The sequence below is a fragment of the Zerene cesonia genome, chromosome 4 (genome assembly GCF_012273895.1).
Source record: "Zerene cesonia ecotype Mississippi chromosome 4, Zerene_cesonia_1.1, whole genome shotgun sequence".
Taxonomy (NCBI): domain Eukaryota; kingdom Metazoa; phylum Arthropoda; class Insecta; order Lepidoptera; family Pieridae; genus Zerene; species Zerene cesonia.
The window spans coordinates 6,749,858-6,772,057 of record NC_052105.1 but is presented as its reverse complement, the minus strand read 5'-3'; the positions used below and the strand labels follow the sequence as shown (position 1 = coordinate 6,772,057).

General features: G+C 33.6%; 1 protein-coding gene across 1 annotated transcript in view; it reads left to right on the top strand.

Moving 5' to 3' along the window:
• The first annotated feature begins 1,034 nt into the window (after window positions 1–1,034).
• The window catches only part of LOC119839609, a 92,662-nt gene continuing 71,496 nt past the window's right edge, over window positions 1,035–22,200 (top strand). Inside the window, exon 1 of the mRNA XM_038365997.1 lies at window positions 1,035–1,188. The gene's annotated coding sequence lies outside the window, so the exon portion shown is untranslated. The remainder of the gene's footprint in view (window positions 1,189–22,200) is intronic.

Sequence of the window (22,200 nt, the reverse complement as noted above, 5' to 3'; positions counted from 1 at the left end):
TTACTCCTACCATTCCTACTCTAATCAGAACGGAAACATACACCAAGGACCAAATATAACTCACTTTGACGTCGTAATCAGAAACTTGTAAAAAAACTTTCAAGAGCAGAAAATCGGAGCCCCTCATTGAGGCTTAACCTTGAAGTCGCCAAAACGCCAAGGAATTCAGTTAAAATATTTTAGTTTTTGTAATTTGGGAAGATCGCGGTCCCCTTCTGTTGTTTTTGTTGCTTAATTAGAAGAGATCACTTGATACATTGATAAAGGTAATTTTATTTTCAATGTTTTACGTTTTATACTTGAATCAATTTTTAGAACACTATGATTAGTTCGTTGTATTTAGATTAACTAATATAAGAGGATCCTGTATCCTATAAAAAGTTATCAGATAACTTTTAGAAATAATGTAACAAGAAAAGCGATATAGAGAACCACAAGAATGATGTAATAAGAGATTATAAAAACACTTCAATGACAAATACAACGCCTATTTAGAAATGGCATTAATGTCACAGCAGTTAGGCATATTAAAAGTTTGTTATATAACGACACATAAGATTAGTGTTATAAGAAAATCTAAAAAAAAGCATGCAAGCACCGTTTGGGGCATCGGCATAAATTTTTAAAATGAATTCTCTAAAACGTTTTTCCATAAAATACCAACAGCGCCCTAGTTTTCTGCCAGCGAAAATTTAATATAAACTGCATTATCCAGTATGGATATCAGAGCTAATTCAAAGCAGATATTGTTATCACACTGCACGATCTCTTTAAAAGCTTTCATACAGCTATCGCTTAAAACCTCTAAATCGCAGCCCTGTATAATGCTGAAGACAAGATGTGGTTTAGGAAACCATTTTACATTGCCATGTATGAGTGATCTTATATACTAAAGCGAAATCTCTTGAATCTAGAGTATATAAATTTTAAAAGCCTACCTCTCAGCAAACTACTGCATACATGTATCAAGAACTCGGAGATTAAGTTATGTCTCAAGTTTGAGCGTGCGCTGTCTATAATGGGAGATCAGTTAAGTTTGTAACTTCGTAGGGAACGGACGTGCGCGCCGCGTAAAGGAGAACTGATTTACGAAAAATAGTGTGGTGGGTGTTGCAAATTTAGTGATACGTGTGTGTTCCATGTTCTCAGTTCGCTGAAAGGAAGAACAATGACCGTGGCCTTTATCAGGTAGTTGTGTATTTTTAATTTAGGCGCCATGTTACGCCTGTTATTATTTTATACCCTCAGTTGATTATTTATTACGGAATACCTAAATAAAGCCTTAATTATAGTTTAGGCCGGTCGGGGGTTTATTTAAAATTAACGTTTGTTTTAGTATTGTATATTTTGCGTCGGTTTTCGTGTTTAAGTTTAGGTTAAATTTATTTTTTAAGGAGCGAAACGTTGGATGTTTAACGTTGATCGTAATTGGATCGTGTTACTGAATATATCTTGAAGCACTTCGGTGTGGATGATGTAAGAAGATAAGAAGATTTAACTGTAATTATTGCTCTTAAAATTCGAACATTTTCCTCTTTTCAGGATTATCTGGGGAGGATATTTTAATTTAATATTGAAATGTATGTAGGAATGAAAAGCATAATCCTTGCTAATGTATTTCTAATTCTTTATACATATTTTATTTATCTCAATACATTTGACTTTTGATGATATTATAGTACGACTTACGTTTCGTTTTTTTTTTCTTAAAGTAACTGGGTTTTAGGTCACTTGCATAGTGATATTTATTTTATTTATATAAAAACAAAACACAGGGGATGTGCTTGACTGACTTTTATTTAAAATACCACAGACAACTTAATACATTGCAAATAAAATAACGTTCAATTGACGCGAGTATTCATTATAGAAATTTTAAAGTACATTTTTATAACAATCATCATCATCATCATCAGCCCACATATGTTCCCACTGCTGGAACACAGGCCTCCTATGAGGGTTCAGGCCATAATCAACCACGCTGGCCAAGTGCGGGTTGGCAGATGTCACATGTCGTCGAATTTTTGATTCTCGGACATGCCGGTTTCCTCACGATGTTTTCCTTCACCGTTTTAAGCAGTGGTGATGTTGCTTACATGCGCAGATAAATTGAAAAATCAATTTATGTCCTGCACGCTCGCCCGGTCTCGAACCCAGACTATTTATAACAATGTATAACAAATATTTTATAACAATGAATTTATTAAATATAATCTATACTTTATTTATTACACAAAAAATTTAATCTTTTGAGATAATTATTTCACTCAATTCAAACTATAATATTAGGTTTTTTGAATATAATAAAATGTGACATGTTACGTATTTCTAATACACCATTAGCCTTTATGCTAGAACGAGTAACCGAGCTGGTGCTTCGCCTGATGGTAAGCGATCACCACCGACCATGAACATATACAGAGGTAGTGCATCTGTTATAATGCATTTCCCGCTTATAAGAGAATAAGGCAAGGCTTGACGAAGGGAATTAAAAATAAAGCCTGTATATTTAATTTCAGATATCTTTTGTGAATATTGTTGGCCCAAATTATTTGGGTTTAAAACTTCCCAATTTTGTTGTAGTATTTTTATCCACGTAATTCGTAGGTAATATATTATTAATCTTTCTTAAATGAGCGACATACTTACTGAAATAAATTGCTTCAATCGTCAGTATGAAAATTATGATAAAAAGGATATTTAAACGGTTCATCAGTACGAAGACAATTTGTATAATAAAAAATCTAAGGAAGTTGTAATGTGAAAAAAAAATGCATGAATAATAAATCCAAATAAAGCTTCGACAAAGAAACTTGTTTGCGCATTTCACTTGAAATAAGTGAATGAATATTTGAAAAGAAATACCTCCAAGAATAGCTCTCGTCTCTCGTTGTCTTATCAGGGCCAAATGACTATAGACTTTCGTAGAAGCATTTAAGCAGGTTATATTAATCTTATCAAAATAGGTTTGAAATGTTATTAATATAAAATATCTGCATTATTATATGAAAATATGCGACAGCTGTTTTATGTTAGATATTACGAGAGTTTTTGAAATATACAAAAAGTTATTTAGGAGCGCCCTGACTTCGCCCTTGCTACTGCCGGAGGCCCATGTCCTTTTCCTTCCCCTTCCCAGTCCTTTCCTTTATTCCTCTCGCCAATCCTTTCTTAATCCCTTCCCAATTTAAAGTCGGCAATCCATTTGTAGAGGCGTAGGGTCTGTAATCGACTTTACGCCTCTACAAATGTTCATGGGCGGTGGTAGCGCTTACCATCAGGCGTCCCATTTGACTCCTGCCGACTGTAACATAAAAAAAACTCTTTAAAATTTTTGTCTAATGCTGACAATTAGTAGAATGTTTAGTTTTTATTTTAATATTTCTTGAATTTTGTGCTGATATCAATACAAAACACTTTTCATTACTAATTAATATATTAAAGGAGAGTAGAACATTTTAATGTGGTAACACACGAAATACCGTAGTATTTCGTTATTTAGTCAACTAATTCTACTAAAAGTAGTAGAATTATTCAACTATTACTCAACGTTTTGAACTTTGTAACTTGCCATTACGTTCCATTTTAGCATTCGAACGTATTCCAAACTTCCCATGAATATATCTTATGAAATCGCCTCAAATAAAGTCGCCAACTTCATCGTGATTCACTTAATGATAACAAACAACTAAGTAACTAGATTCCGAAGGAACGGGTATAGATAGGACTTTAGAACTATCATAGCTAGCGGCATCACCCGAAGCTTTATAAAGGATTGCTCAATTCGCTTTACTTGTCAGACATTCTACAGAAGAAATTCCACATCGAATGGGCAAGATAAAAGTGCTGAGGTTCCAGGGCTGGGTACGAATTAAATTTATTTACAGTGTTTTTGGAAACTGATTAATTTAAATCTGTGGAAATGATACAGAGTTTTATTGAAGTTCAAATATTTATAGGCTAATGTATGATATCATTGAATGAAGGTTATGTTGAGAAACTATTTTTCATTTCATTAATTTATGGGTGTACTAGATATTAAAATTCCTGTTTTATCCCAAGGGAGATTTTAATCGGTATAAAAAGTATCTTATCACCCAAGTCAGCTCATACCCTGTCTCTATACCAAATTTCTTTAAAATGTCTATAGTTTCAGCGTAATTGACGGACTAACATCCAAATAAACAAATTTTCACATTTATTGCGTTAGTGTAAGACTTTGGATGATATCCTACTTCCTACTTATATTATAAATGCGAAAGTTTGTAAGGATGTGTGTGTTTATTGCTCTTTCACGCAAAAGCTACTGAACCGATTGCCATGAAATTAGGTACATAGATAAATGAACAACCGAAATAACATAAAGGCTACTTTTTATCCCGATATTCCTACGGAATACGGACTTACGCGGGTGAACCCGCGGGGCGCAGCTAGTATGTCATAAAGTAGGTAACTTATACAGATGTATAGAATTAAAACCTTCCCATTTTTACATGCGAAATAAAGTAAAACACAATAAAAGATTCCTGTTACTTCAGCACTTCATAAAACCATTTATATTTTATATTACACAATAATTTCCTACAAGTAGACATTTTTACAATATCATAGGTCTTAATGATATAGTTAAGGTATCCTTAACAAGACATTTAAGGGACAGACTAGTGTCATTAGATGTGTCTGAGCTGGTTCTATTAATTTAACTTATAATGAGGGTATTTTTAGTTTTAATTAACGACGTTCCTACGTCTTACTTCTGTTTTCTTGTTTCGCTAATGAAAACTTACTACTCATGCTTTGTGCATGGAAAGTTCTAGAAATTTTGCGTTATTATATGTGCTACTAGACGCTCAAGATTTCTGTTATATCCCAAGGGAGCATTTAATTGGGATAAACAGTATTCTATCCCCCAAGTCATACCCCGTCTGTATGACACTTGTATGTGGTAGTCGAGCACGCTTCGGCACGAATTGGGCCAGCTCGCACCGGGGAAGTACCACACCCCCACAGAAGACCGGCGTGAAATAGCATTCTGCTGTGTTTCGTTCGGTGAGTGGGGGAGCCGGAGCCCCATATCCTTTTCCTTACCCTTCCCAGTCCTTTCCTTTATTCCTATCGCCAATCCTTTCTTAATCCCTTCCCAAAAAATCGGCAATCCATTTGTAGAGGCGTAAGGTCTGCAAAGGACCTTATGCCTCTACAAATGTTCATGGGCGGTAGTAGCGCTTACCATCAGGCGTCCCACCAGCTCCATTGCCGACTGTAACATAAAAAAAAGTACCAAATTTCAACGAAACCCGTCCAGAAGCTTCAGATCGACGGACTAAACATCCAAACAAACAAACTTTCACATTTATAATATGAGTGTGAAAATGTGAATAGTGTGATGTAATGTATGACTAGCTGGGCCCCGCAGTTTTACCCATGGATAGGTTCACGGGGAAGTTCTTATTTATAAAGCGTATGTGTTATCTTAGTATATAAGATGCAGCACTGCACTATACATAAAGAAGCCAACCAGTATGAACCAATCTTTCTATGTATTTTACGGATGTATGGATGCTCGTTACGATGTATGGATGTTTCACGTGAAAACAGCTTATCTGTACGGCTTATGTGTATCTGAAATTTGGTACTAAGATATATTATAGTCTGGATTAGTACATTTTTTACCCGGGTACCACGCGCCTGCCTCGCCCACAAGGTCTTTCTTATCTCTTTATCTTTTCTTTCAACGAATCATGATATAATGTATACATTGTTTGTTGAATGTGCGCTGTAATATAAATAATATTATGTGTATCGCAACACGTACGAGAATCCAATGCAAATGTTAATCTGTACTCGTATTATAAAGTGTTGTTTGTTTGATTGTATGTGCTAATCACAGAAACTACTGGTTGCATGGGTAAAAAATCGCATCGCTTGGAATTGAGCTCCATGAAGAATGTTGTGAAATCTTGCGAAATCCGAAATAAGATTCAACTTGTTTATGGAAGGACGTATTTATACACTAAATTCATTTATAACTCTGTCAACAGAAATAAAAATTCGTCATTTTATCCGACGGTCCTGCTACACAAAATGGTCAACAAAAGGCTTTCCTGACCGGAAATAACTAGTTTTTTATACAATCGTACAATAAATACTGCCTTATTTTTGTTGCGTAAATGTTACTATATTATTCTAGAAATAGAATTATGTTACTCATTGAGGCATTGCTTTAATCATGTATTTTTATCCGTCAACCCGGAAAGGCTATATAAAATTTATTCTTGGTGGAAGTTTTGATTAGACTATACCACAGTATAAAGACAAGCATGCAGTATTACAACGCCGGAGTAAAAGCCAAGGTTATACCACAGTATAAAGACAAGCATGCAGTAGTACAACGCGGGAAACGTCTAGACAATGTCGTGACTGTGACAAGTCAATAATAGTCCATGATATAGTTGCACACAAAACTAGATAGTTGCGATGAAAACGAGATTAAAAACGCGCGGCAGCCCCTTAATGGTGTCCTGTGAGTAAAAACTAAATGTTTTTGACTTTTTCTATGGGTTTAAAACGTGTGTTTGTGTGTGTGTGTGTGTTGTGTGCGTGTGTGTGTTTTGTGCTGTGAAACGGTCGTACTAGTATGATGTTATAATAATAATATGGATTCTGTATGATATTTCTATTGCTCGTTTCTATAAAAGCGAATTGTTCCAGCTTCTGAGAGGGGCGATATATTTTTTAGAGGATTATTAAAATTAAATAAAAAAAATTCCCCAGTATGCTGGCTGAAAGGATATTATAACAAAAAAACTTTATTTCATATAACATATGGTAATAATTCAAATCAGTTCATAAATAACGCAGTTTAATACCTGGATGCACCACAAAATAACCGTTTTTGAATTAGTTTGATGTTCATATAATTAAAATTCTCCCCAATAATAACAAATTGTAGATTAATTTATCACAATTTGCGGTGGCTATATCGATATAAGGATCGCAAACCGCGTATTAAAATTACAATATAGGTAGCAATTAATTTCGCGCTATAAACAAACCAATTCCCTCATCCAAACATCAATTTTATACGCAAATAAAATTAAGGGAAAGCTCATGTTTTTCGCCTCATTTTCCCATTCTCTTCCGTCAGTCAATAGAGGAAGTCGGGGAGCTAAAGTGCGATTGAAGTTTGCGATTCGATTGAAGAATTTAATGTGTTCCTGTGACATCCTACCTGACTGTGTTTGATCAGGGGGATGACATGGAATCGTGTTTTTGAATTTACTGTAAGGTCCTACTATCCTATCCTACTAATATCCTGCTAATATAAATGCGAAAGCTTGTAAGGATGTGAGTGTTTTTGTTGCTCTTTCACGCAAATACTGCTGCACCGATTGCAATAAAATTTGATACGTAGATAGCTGGACAACTGGAGTAACATATTGGCAACGTTTTATCCCGATATTCCTACGGGATACGGACTTACGCGGGTGAAACCGCGAGACGCAGCTAGTTATTCAATAAAACTTTTATTTGTATAACATTTTAATTATGTTCATGGTTAAACCGAATTACTTGTGTAGTTGTGTGTCGCCAGTATCACTAGCTAGTTATTTTTTTTCAGCGGGTTTTAAAGAAGAAAATATATAAATATATATTTTTAATAAAGATTATATCAAATGTCACCTTCCCATTATAATAATACTAACGAGGTGAAGGCGAAAAAATCATAACTGTGATGTCAGTAATTGGTAGCTACGTAATTCCTTTTTTCTTTCATCATCAAATAAGAGACCATTCCGTTCAAAGAGCCTTTCATAAAAAATCACACAGCCTCTCGGTCTAAGTTCTTACACAAACACGATTGATGTGCAGGGTACTTAACATTTATTTCATGAGCAAACCGTTTGATTTGATTTCAAATTAATTCAATTTATGCTAAGCGCTTTTTTCTCCGTGTTCAAACAACCATGTACCTTCTTTACAAGATGGCTAAATGTGTTTTCGGTTTTTAAAATGAACGACGGTAATGAGATTTTCGTAAGTGGAATTCTAGAATGTTCTTTTCTTTCGAGAACAATTTGAATATTTGTGAATCGTTGTAACGTTTTTTATAATAATGCTATTAGTTTGAAGCATGAATTATTACATCGTACAATATAATGTCGCTTTCCCTGTCTGTCCCTATGTTCCTATGTATGCTTAAGTCTTTAAAACTACGCAACGGATTTGATGGTTTTTTTTATAGTTATAGTTATACAAGTGGAATATCAATAAATAAATATATTTCAAAACTTCGAATTAAATGCGTGCGAAGCCCTGAGCAAGAGCTGAAATATGAATAAAAAAATAATACCAAAAATAAGCGAAGCGAATCTTTTAACTGAGTTTCTCAAACCTTGTGTCGTTAAATTTTAATATAAAACATTACACGACTTAACAGTGTTCAAATTGGGGTCAAAATTTGTATTAAACTCAGCAGACCCCGAATAAAGCTATGAAACTAGTAATTTTCGGCGACGTATGACGCTCATCAGAAAAACATTACGCTTAGGGCGTGCTCACATTTCGCTTTTGCATCCCTAATATCGGGGCAATGTGCCAATTTCCATTACGAAGTGGAAATAGTGTTTTCCGTTTAATGTTTCTGTACTATTGTAAAGTTTAGCCCATGTAATATATTTTTGAAATCTTTGATCTGTAATCTGCCTCGTTAAAGCATTAAGCTAGTGAGTACGAATTAAATTATTGGGATGCATGGTATATGCCCAGTAACTTAACCATATAAATTTTCAGGGTAGACGAAGGTAGTAGATCTACTGTTAAATGAGGTCTAAGGAGCTTTTCTTTTTATGCGCTCAAAAGTGCGAGTGGGATCATGTTATATTGAAGTAATCGGTCACTAAGCGACACTAAGGGTTATCAAAATTGGTCACCCATCCAATTTGTAACCATGTAAATTTTTTATAAAGATGATGATGAATTATTATTACATGATATGAACTTTAATAAATTGCTCTGTTTCGAAATTGTAAGTATATCATGCATAGAGATTTCGGAATTATACTTACTGAAGCCTTATCCATTTGGAGTCAGTGAATCTCCATGCCTTAATGAAACAGTACAACTATTTCAAACACATTTAACACTAGGCACGAAATCATAGCATTACGCAGCGGTTATCTACAAATCACATGAACAGTAATAGCTATTACGCCCGATTACGTGTCATTAAGTACGCGTAATACACAGTAATGGTAATATCTAATGGTACCATGTGCTAGCGCTGTTGCCAGTTTGAATGGCGATGACCATGTTTATGTTAAAATTTGGTTGTTCTATGAAAGGACGGGTATTTGGTGGATCAGCGACAAGGGATGATGTAATGTTTGGGATAATATCCGCGACACTCGGGACCTCTAGGGACAGAAAAGAGAGTAGCACGTGTTGATCAGTTATAAGGTTAACAGGTGAAAGTCTTTAGTTATTTTTATGTCATAGTGCAACTGATGGTTCGCCCACCATTTTTGCAGCCAGATGAAAACGAACAAAAATTAAAACTACCCTGATAGTTGAACTTCCCCGATCGCTAGGCGCGAAAAAAGTCTTTAAATTATGCCTAGCGTGAATTAAACTGAAAGAAAGCAAATTGTTACTAAGTTTATTTTTGTTTTTACGGAATCTAAACTTACTTGATCTTATCTTGTTTCTTCTACTCACAAGTTTAAACGATGGTAGATATATTGAAGCAGATGTATCAAAACATACGTTTAAATTACACGTACAGACTTTCTTCACTAAATAACAATACCATTTATTTATTTTATTTATACATAAAAGCATTACAAAAAGTCATTACATATATTACATACATGTGTACTTTATGTTTGCACAACCAGTTATATGTGATCACAAGTTACACAAAATGAACAACAATATAACACAAAAAATATGAAATTATATCAAAATGGTTCCATTATTCGTGTGTGGTGGAATAAGTTAAAAAAGCATTCCTTTGGTTTTATAAGGAATTAAAATTTAATATTGAATATTGGCTTACAAAACTAATTGTTATGTTTTAATCAGTATATGTATTGTGTATTTGCATATGTGTGTTTTTGAATTGTAATTGGTACTTAGGGGACAACGTCGTTGCTAAGTGACAAAGTCCCTTTAACAATAAAGAGAGAAAAAAAATAAGGAATTATATAATTCATGTCTTTACATTATTTTTCAGTCAAATGTAGCAATTAATGCCTGACATAATTAATTCAACTTTTATGTGCTTCATCTATAACCAAGCTTTCGTTTTTATAATATCAAAATAAAAATATCACATATCATACTTAATTAAAATGTCTTTAGGCTGAATTTCATACGCAGTGCATTTATTCAAACATCATAAAGTAAAGAAATTAGATGTTTCATAAAAAAGTAGCTAACCACAGCTTTAGGTAAACTAAAGCAGGTTTTATATTAAAAAAGGCAACGTCCTGTCATTCAATATTTTTTCCTCATATCGTTTGACCTGTGACTCGCATGCTCTGGCAGGATGCTATCTGCCATAAAATATCTAGAAAAAAGTACGTTGTTTGATTTGAAAATAAATTCGATTTTTAAATTTTTAGAACGATGAATAAAATATTCATAAAAATATAAACTGTAATGAAATGTTTGCTGAAATGGGATACCGTTTTATCAATATTTACGCTTACGAACTTGCTTGCTTGAATTAGTAAAATAAACACAAATTGTGGTATAAATCAAAATCTCAAAAGGCAATTAAAGTCCTATTCTGTTTAATATGATTATTTGTGTTTACTTTTTATTACTTATAAATGTTCTGTTAATCCATGCTATAGATTTTAAATTGAACTAAGTTTAACATACCTGTGTGTTAACTGTGTCGGTATTTTTATCTTTCTGTGATGCTTTTGCAATAATTCTATTTATTTTTCTTTAAAGAATATTATTTATAATGATCGCACTTATACCCCTTACCGTTACTAACGATAACAATAATAACCATCACTGGGCACAAGAATTACCATTCTAAAGCCTCAGTCGCAGAGTTGTTACGTCTCTAACTGTAAGCGCTACCATCGCCCATGAACATTTGGAGAGGCGTAAGGTCGGTTGAAGACCTTACGCCTCTACAAATGGATTATCGACTTCAAATGGGAGATCGATGAAGAAGAGGAATAAAGGAAAGGACTGGTAAGGGTAAGGAAAAGGATATTTGCCTCCGGCTCTCCCACTTACCGAACGAAACACAACAGTATGCTATTTGACGCCGGTTTTCTGTGGCGGTGTGGTACTAACCGGTGCAAGCTGGTCCAATTCGTGCCGAAGCGTGCTCGACTACCACATCAGCCTTACGTAGGTATACTCTGTATAAGAGACAAATTAGTTGAGTCTATGATGAAAACGTGTTATTTCGTTTTTTCAAAAGAATATTTATAATAATATAGTTACGGTCGAATTTCGACCGTGAGAGATTATTAGTTTGATCCATAAAGATCATAGGTAGTTGTTATATCATAAAGCCGTTGACACATGGCGCAGACATCAAAGTCGCCCGTGTAAACTCGACCTGAAAGTTTTATTCCGAAACTTTAACCCTTCGAGATTGTTCTATAGCTTAAGTTTGTTTAGAGTTAGGAATCGTATTTGTTAGCTGGAATACGTTGGCTGTCGTTTTTGGTTTATTTTAAATTTTGACATTTGAATATTTCATATTATACAAACATTTTTTTGTTTACTAATATTCAAGTTACAATACAATTCATTTTGACTTCAGGCTTAATTCTAGTTTTTTTTTAAATACATATTTGTGTTTTCTACAGCGGGATCTTTTTCATTGAATCATCCTTTTTTAGCTAATAAATAAATAACAATAAGCTCTAGTCTACAAATGTAAATTTTTAATATTTTTGATTACATCTTAAACTAACTATCTATACCTAATTAGGTATACATTGTGGACACACACACACCAACACACACACACATCTCATTCTGTTCCATGCTACACGAAACACGTGGAAAAGTGACCCGATTAATTTCGCTCGCTGGTATCCCGTTTCGCGCTTCAAAGTCAAATAAGAGTTCAAATTCCAATTTGAACCACGTGTATCGCTTAATATAAATGTACACTATGGGTTTCACAATGGCTTCCAAACTATGCGACATTCTGTGCTCTTACTTGGAAGTCACAACACCGAGTCTATATATCCTACTAATATTATAGATGCGAAAGTTTGTAAGATGTGTGTGTGTTTGTTGCTCTTTCACGCAAAAACTACTGAGCCGATTACAATGAAATTGGTACGTAGACAGCTGGACAACTGTAATAATATATAGGCAACTTTTCATCCCGATATTCCTACGGGATACGGACTTACGCGGGTGAAACCGCGGGGCGCAGCTAGTTATTTTGTATTAACACAGTTTAAAAGTACTTAGGAAAACGCTTTTATAATATAATCAAATTATCTTGCTTGGTGGTATACAGAGTATGCGTAAGAAAATGATTAAATCTTGGCGATCCTTATCAGGATAAAGTTGAAATCATGAAATTATTGCATTGTCACCGATCCTTGATAAGTGTACACATTTGAAATGAAATCTGTCCGTTTTTAGCGGAACAAAAACATGTCTAAAAGATCCGTAATGGGAGTGTAAGGGTTACATATCTACCTACGTGAAGCTAATAAAAGCGTGTTATTAATGGAACAAAGTTTAGATTTTTGACAGTGAATAGTGAATAGTCATAATAGTGCGCTCGACTTGACTCCGCCCGGGATTACCAGAGATAGAAATATACCAGGATAACTTTACGTATCTACATAAGTAGCTCAGAAATAATATAGCTTTATTCTGGTGAAATAAAGTACAAAATCTGGTTTGTAGTTTAGGAACTAGGACAAGGAAAATGCTATCCTCTTTAATTTAGTTTTTAATATATATAGATAAGTAACAGTGATGTTTTATTTAGTAAATTTTGTATTATACCGAATACATGCGTTTTATATTTATGCATTTTTTTCCTTCTCTTCTTCACTGACAACCATCACATCTTTACTGAGAAACTATAAAGAGATATTTAGGTTCTGACATAGTATTTAATATTCATATCTAGATGATTTATCAATCATATAATTATTATTAACACGACACAGGGAATCCTAGTGTGGGAGCAAGGGTTCTTAATCTACATATATGTAACAAAATGTTTTGATAAATAAATTATTGTTTGTTTATTAACGCTAAACCTCAACTAAATTGTAAAATCTAAACCAAATAGGAATATAACATGCGAGGCACTAGCTGATAATTAAAAATTATAATTATCAAAATCGGTTCACGCTGTAAAATGTTATGAAGTAATAAACACAAAAATACTGTGGAATTGATAATCCTTTTTTAAATCTGTTAAAAACCTAATTTTATACACTTTAGATAAAGAAAGTTGGACAATTTAGATAGCAAAGTTCTTACTCGTAAAGCACCACTTTTTGCTATTAGCAATATATATAATGAATGATGGACGGTAATGTCAGGCTTACGATTAATCTTATAATACTTCAGCATTTTTATCAATAGAATGGAAGTGCTAGAAAATTCTCTAATCCTTTCCCCTATTATACTGACTTCCTAATAATCCCAGTTATACTGACATTTCAATCAATTTCTTCGTTCTTTATTACTAGATATCAAAAAGAGTTTCAAACAAAGCAGATCTTTATTTCATTATTAGCTTTTGTAAACCAGTTAAATAAAATGAAAATAAAAAAGGGCAAAAAACTATTTCTGCTTGAGAGCTGCATATTTATTGTATTATGATTATTATTTAATAGATTTTACACCCGTCTTAATACGAGATAAATTCGGAGTAATAAGAACATATTATAGACCTTCCTCTTGAATGACTGGTAGGTACTTTTAAAGATCTAAGCATAAATACATACATGGGGATAGACGCGGGAAGGGACTTTGCAATATACTATGTATCACTACATAGTATGTATGTAGTCTTATCGATTTTATGATATTAGAGCTCACATTAATTACAGATTTAGCAGAATTCTAACTACAGGGCGACAGATTAAGTAAGAATAAAGTAATTTTTGTAAAATTACCGGTCTCACAACTTCCGGATATCTATTGTTTATCTTTCAATAAAATAATAAACAATGTATGAAAGTGTATAAGTGTATCAAAGTAATTATCAGCTCATCAGCAAGTGATTAAACCTTAATGGCTGGCTATCAGCATCACGATCTCATTCAGCCATCTTTTGTTCACACTAGCTGTAACGTGGCCTATCAGTGTTCGTGGTGTTAGGTGTGCCTAAATGTCATTTCGCTTTATGTATATTTATAAGCTGTTGCTAAATCTTAGAGTTTCCTCCTTTTTATTTCTTCTATATTATAACACATACATTTTATTGTGGTGATGAGGTTAGAAATTGGCCCAACTTTGAAATATCAAGACGTGCTAAAGCTCGAGTCTGGCTACAACGATAACACTTTTCAATTCTTCAGTTTAAATAATATATTATAATAGTTTAAAAAAAACTAAAAAACACGCTTTCATCATATTTTGCAAATTGAAAAATGGAATAATTTTATCAAATTAGTGTATTGTCATCGGTCCTCAATAAATCTACAAAGTTTGAACGAAATCTGGCCGTTTAAAGTGGGTCAAAATCGCGCCCAAAGAAGTCGGTTACAAACAAACATACAGGTGAAGCTAATAAAAAGCGTGTAAAAACGTTCATATCCACACTCGTACAATTTATTTCAAAATAATACGGACAAAACTGTAACACAAGGAAATAAAAGCGAGCACAACGTATCTCAGTAAATATAAATAGAACTAGCTGCGCCCCGCAGTTTCAGCCACGTATACTTGTATCCCGTAGAAATATCGGGATAAAAGTTGCCTATGTGTTATTCCAGTTGTCCAGCTATCTACGTACTAAAATTCATTGCAATCGGTTCAGTAGCTTTTGCGTGAAAGAGCAACAACCATACACACATCCTCACAAACTGTCGCATTTATAATATTAGCAGGATTCACAAACGATGCCCCATGGAATAACCTCGTATTAAGTTCTTACCAAAGATTCACATAATTCATTTAACCATAGCTAACTTTGACACTACAAAATTTGTCGAGCACACAAGATTGTCTGCGGTAGTTAGCGTGTTTGTGATTCACTTAAGCTGTATATATATTTTGCTATCAAGTTTGGGGATAATTTATAGTTAGACGTCATATTATCGAACTAGAATTTAGAGATCAAGAGGAGCCATTTAATTTTGGTTAAATTATGTCAATATCATATCAATAGTCAAGATTGTATATGAGAAATATCAAATTATAATATAATATACTACTAAATTGATTAGTAATGAGACAAAAGAATCCTACTATAATATCAATGCGAAAGTATGAAACGATGTGTGTGCTTGTTGCTCTTTCACACAAAAACTACTGTACCGATTGCAATGAAATTTGGTACGTAGACAGCTGGACAACTGGAACAACATATAGGTAACTTTTTATCCCGTTATTCCTACGGGATACGGACTTACGCGGGTGAAACCGCGGGGCGCAGCTAATATCTTGATAAATTGACAAGCAATGACACGATTCGGTAAAAATAAGAGCCATTTCATACATCGCTGTACTATTTTTAAAAGATTCTGTGTTTTACAAATTAACAAATAAAACTCCCATCTGCAGTGGCTCTCAAAAAAGGAGGAGCATGGAGGAGCAATTGAGAAATTCGACTGTATTTTTTTGTGTTGGTAACCTCAGAAGTTACGATTTAGTGAACCGATTTTGATTTTTTATTTTTATTATTATTTTTTTTTTATTTATAAAAGGTACCTTACAGCTAATTTTACATTATCTGATTAATTATCACAATAAATACGCCAATAACAAGGTACACCAATGGCTGGTTAAATATAAGTGACATACAATTTCTAAAAACGTTATTTTAAGAACTGACAAATGATGATACTTTTTTTTATTTGAAATCTGAGGCAGCCCTGTACAGACCAAAAGGTTCTGACAATTTGGGAGTGGTTTTTTGTTAAAAATAATTATAACACAATACGGATGAGGTCAAACAAGGAACAATATATTTTTGCGTTGAGCTCCAAATTTCGCAAAGGCTCTAGAATTAGGCTTCTCGTTATATATTTGAAGGACGACGTCGAAACTTTTTGTGATCCTACAAGAGATTATTGTGCTAATAAAATCCGGAGCACTTATATCAAGGGCGTATTATCAATGAAGAATTCGGTTCTAGGTACTTGAATTGAAAATCAGATTGTTGTATGGGTTTTGAGTGTTCTGACGATAGTTTTGTTGGCAAATTTCTCCTTTATAGCAATTACCTATCTATTTATAGTTTTAGACGGGTTTATTGGAGTGAAACGGTATTATATCGATGGCGGATATTAGTTCTCGTTTATTTCACTATTGTCTATTTATAACTGGTCTCATTGCGTCTATCCGTCTAATTTTTCCTCCGTTCTCTTGTTATAGCAGGGAATTGAGCTGGTGGTTCACCTGATGGTAAGCGATCACCTTTGCCCATGAACAATAAGAGAAGTAGTGCCTGTGGGTATGCGCTGCTGAAAGGATTGGCGATTGGATAAATGGAATGAACGGGGAAGGGTTAGAAACAAGAAACAGGCTTACTTCCTATTATCCGTTAAAAGTTTTCTATATGTCTTTTGTTATTATTACTGTTTCTCAGTATCGGTCTCTTGTTCTTCCGCATACAATTAATTCAGACAATTTATGATTCATATTTGTGATGATAATTGCTACACGTACTAAAAATTCAAAACTTATTTATGAAATAATAGTGTGCGATGAAAAAAGGGTTTTTAAAAGCATCCGGGTGTTATTAATATGTACATTATGAAATAATCTAATCGCCATGGTAACAACACAAGTTCGTATATATTGGATTTTGATATGTGTTTTAAACTCTCTTAAAATTTCATTTATGTAACAGAAACTGTCACAAAAATCTCTTAGAATTCATCGCCATAATAAAGTTATTTATAGTATTAAAACGTTAACCAACGCCTGCCCGATTGTATGTCCAGCAAACTATGCTTCAAAATTCAAAAACAATATACTGAAAAATATATTATAAATGCTGCGGTATTTTAACCCTTCGTGCTATGTGTGGAAAGTTCAAATTCCCTTATCGTTGTAACTCTCATGATCCATTTAGTGCGAACGTGTACGTGGCGTATTTATTACCAGTTGTTAGTTCCCACAAGTCAACTTGGTTATAGTTCTGTTTTTTCTCAGAGGCTGTCAACCGATGGGACTAGTTGATTATCTATATTATATATACAGCTACTTGTTCATTTCGAAATTATAATTTAGAGATCATTTAAAATAATATAATGGCATAACCGCACCAACGGGGCATAATGCCCCGTTGGTGCGGTCAGTAAAATTAGTAAACGATTTGCTCGCTTTGCTACCGGAGACAGATTTATTTAATACGTCCTTGAATACATATAAATCAAATGTTTTAAAATATTTAAGTGTTAAATGATAATTGTATACTATTTTTTATATTTTTTCATGCAAACTAAACATGTAATGCTTTGGGGTAAAACCTGTAAATTACTTGTTACTTTATTAATAAATAAATAAATAAATAAATAAAAAACAAGTACTTTTTTGGGAATTTGAGATGTTAACCAAAAAGCAACCAGGCCAACATAAGCATTGTTGGCCGTGTCCTGTACAATAGCTGATTAGAAAAGATAGTCTAACTCAAACTCATTTTTTTGTTCATGTAAACTTTTACAAGCATTTATGAACAGTCACTTTTTAAATTTACGCTACTGCTATCGCTTTAAGACTATATAAAACAAAGACTAGATGATGCAAATAACTAAGTTAGCTTTTAGAAATTAAAAAGTTTTTAATTTTTAAAATAATGTATAATACTCGCGTATAATCAAACACAAGAAAATACTCAACTAATTTAGCTGTTTGACTCTTAGTGTTTCAAGTCTTTCTATCTTAAACGAGTTTAAAAGAGAGTTAAAAAGGTTGGGAACATGTCTTGTTTTACTAAAGAATTAGCAACAAATCAAGAGAGCCTGCTGATGAGATGTGCGATCCAAATGCATTGAAGTTAGCTGCGTGACGGGCGAGGCGGTGATGAAATTCCGCCGTATGTATGAGCTCGAATAACTCCTCTGAACAATCTCCATAGTATATGCGATTGAAAGCACACAGCATATTAATTAGACCTATATTTACTAAAACATTGCAATATTAAGCGCGTGATGGAATATATATATGCATATCAATAGAAAAAGGGTGATGATATTTTTGTGCTGAAAGGTCACTAGGCCTGTTGACCAACCAATACGCTCCGTATGTTTTAATTAGAACAAAAAATGTACATTATGCATACGTTTTTATTGTACATCATGACTTAAATAAAAACATCTAGTCTTTTCATTTTACAATGAATAACTAGCTCTCCGCGTGGTTTATCCCGTGCTGTCAAAAGATATTCCCGTAGACATGTATGTAATGTTTCGACATGATAAATAGTATCCTATATGTACCCTTCTAACTATCTCCCGATACAAAAATCACATCATAAAACTGCTCCGTAAAAGAGGAACAAAATAGTATAGAATTAGTATTATTTCTAATAAATTAACTACTTTAGTATGCCAATCTTGGCCATAAGCGTCCCTGTTTCCTACTGAACGTTGCGTTATTTAATATTTATTAAGAATTCACAAAATGATAGGAAATATCATAAAAATTAAATACCAAAAAAATGTTATCCGTACTCATACAATCGGAATATTTCAGGTCAGTTAAAAAGTTCACAGCTGTTAGCGGGGATGTGAGCAAATTGTTAGCAATTCGTTGCGAATATTTTATTTGGTTTGCGAGTTTGTGAAATTCCGCTATAGGTAGGGCTCTTATACAAATTCTAACGGAAAATGAAACTCGACGTTTGTTTAAAAGTTTTATTGACAAACTCGTGTGATTAAAATAACTTGTGTTGAGAACTTGAAACGTGCGAAAGCTACAGAAATACATATTTTGTTGGAAATCTTGTGTGCCTTTTCTTTATGTTTATATCGGTATAACCTTGTGTAGAAAAGATATGAGAATTATGTGTAGCAGCAGAGAAATCTTTGTAGTATCTGTTAACGAAAACAAATACATTTTAATTAAATGTTTATGCCAGTATGTGCAAATTTCTTCCATATGTCGTAACCAAGCCGTAGTCGATCACTGAAGTGACTTTAACCAGCAGAGAACTGTGTTTATAAAGCGATAAATTTGCCTGAGTTACGCCCGTGCGGTCAAAGGAAATTCCTACGGGAAAGGCATGTTTCACCGCGGTAAAATGTAGCATATACCACTCTCTAGTCTTCCAACCGCTTCCAGACACAAAATACATGCCAAAAATCGGTCCATAGCAAAAAAAAGAAAGAAAAACAAACGAAATCGCATACATAATCGTAAGTATAAGGCCTTCCACATATTTTGCATTCAAAAGAAAATCCTTCTTCAAATACACTTCCATGTGACATTTTAACAGCGAAGCATATTACATAATGTGACACAATTGGCCATAAATCATCTCATTCAGATTCAACAGCCCCGGAGAGAATGCGGAGTAAGGAATAAATTTAATAAGAAACGAAATTCGTCAGCTTTTTGACGTATATATTGGATTAACTGAACGAATTAGGAATAACTGACGTTTTATGGAACATGGATAACACAGACAAATTGAAATTCTTAATCATTTTTAAATAATATTTAATAAAGTAACGTATCACAATACACTTCCATTATAGGTAAGACATGGATTAAATCCAACCCGCACTTGGCCAGGGTGTTGGATTATGACCTGAACCCTCATAAGAGGCCTGTGTCCCAGCAGTTGGAACATATATGGGCTGATGATAATGATAATTTAAACAGTAACGCTATCCATGCATTATATACCTTACAGTTACATTGGGCTTAGTGTATTTCATTACAAACTCAAAAATAAGTATTTCTTTTTCATTCTATTAATGTCGTTTAATTACTGTTGCACAGAATATCACAATGTTTGGTTAATTTTCAAAAAGCTGTCATAATAATTCGCTTCCAACCCGTAAATGATTATCGCGAATAATGCCTCACTACAATCACTTGTTATTTTAGTATATTCATAAATAATTTATATCAGCTTTACTCGCTTTATCGGTTTTGCGGCATTGTGGATTTAGATAAAATTAAAATTAATTGAAAATATTGGAATTGCTAAAGCATGATTGATTAATATTGGTTGAAGTATTTGGACTGAAATTCGGTGGAGAAAAAATATCTGGACTATGTCTGATTGGATCTTAATGATTTTCGTCAATTGTCACTTTTTTTTTTCATTATGAATGAATAATTTTTAATCAGCATTACCTAATTTTATTCCTATTCACAAAATTTTTATGTCATAGCGGCAACTGAGGCAGTGGTTCACCTGATGGTAAACGATCGCAGATCTTCCTTGGGGATATGGTACCTGGTGCGAGCTGACCAATATGTGCCGAAGCGTACTCGACTCCCACACTCAAATTATTTGCATATTTCTTCCGACTGCGCTACATTTAATATAGACACTAAAATAAATTAAATAATTAAACTGAATAACACCACTTAATTTACAATTGTAGATAATTTTTTATATTGTGTTTATGCATCGTACGTCCCAAAGGTTGCCATATTTTAAAAACGTTCAACGTTCATATTTACCCAAAATATTGAGCAGAAACGTTTTAGGGCACTCAGATAAATTAAAGTAAACATACGGCTGCGATTTTTATATTGAAACCTATAAACTTCGGATCGATTTGGTGTATTTCTCCATTGATGAAGTTAAGTATTTATTCTAAAAGGATTGTTCAATCTTGTATCCACTTCCACATCCTCTTTTCGTTATTGTACGTAATTGATTATAAATTTAATTATATTTTATTACGAGGCGGGATTCGAACCCGCTTCTTTTTGCCCTACTATACATGCATACCATGCATATGTAGCAAAAAGACGCGGGAAGTCCGCCTCGTGATCAATTTTTTTTCTATTCTTTCTTTCTTCTTATTTATAAAAGCATTTCAATGCTATAAAACTAAAACATAATTTATTAACTCAATATTTTTTAGGTTCCCTACTAAAACAATAAAACGGGACCCTATTACAAAGACTTCGCTGTCCGTATGTTACCAGAACAAAGAATATTTATTTCCGTTTCCGCTATAATAACAACTAATTAATTATAAGAATAAAATTACGTTAAGCAACGGTGGCACGTTCATAAATTGGATAGGTGACCAATTTTTTGCAATTCCTATTTAGTTTATTTCAACGGGACCTCTAGAGCAGCGAGATCGATCAGAATTAAGGCAGAATTAAGCATTTCTTCTAGTTGTATGAAATTAGTAGTTCCGCTACATTTTAGTACATCTATGTGTATTATTTACACAAATACTGAATAATTGTTTCCCTTAGTCACAGTATCTTTTTATCGTCAGTAGAAAGGTCTTACACAAGAATAAGAAAAGTTTTCACAAAAAAAAAAAAAAAAAAAATTGACAGCTGTTTTATTTTCACTAATTTCACCTTTATAATATTTACTTTACCACCCAAAAGACCGTTCTGCTGCTCCAAGCGTAGCAAGTCGAGGGGGCTACTGAAAACCGGCGCCTCTCCACTAATACGGAGAGGCAAATGCTGAGTAGTCCACCTTATCACTAATACTACTATACTATAATTTGACAGTTCACACGAAAACAGAACAACGTCTGTCGGGTCAGCTAGTCTTAGAATTGGAAAAACACAACGCGTTTCTGTGATCAGAAGACTTTCTAGAATTCTCTTGATAGAGACATACTCTTTTAAAATGTTGTCTTTGTTTTAAGCAATTGTATAGAGTGTGAAATGTACGTGGAAATTTTGAGAGGAAATTTTCTAAAGCAAACGGTAAAGCTTCTTAAATAAGTGGTTCCATTAGACCCGAATGGGTAGAGGTATCGGGTGTCATAAGACTAATGGGTTTGCGTGTCTGAAGCAAACGATCCTAAATTACCGGTTTAAACTCTTAATCAATAATAAAATTAAAGC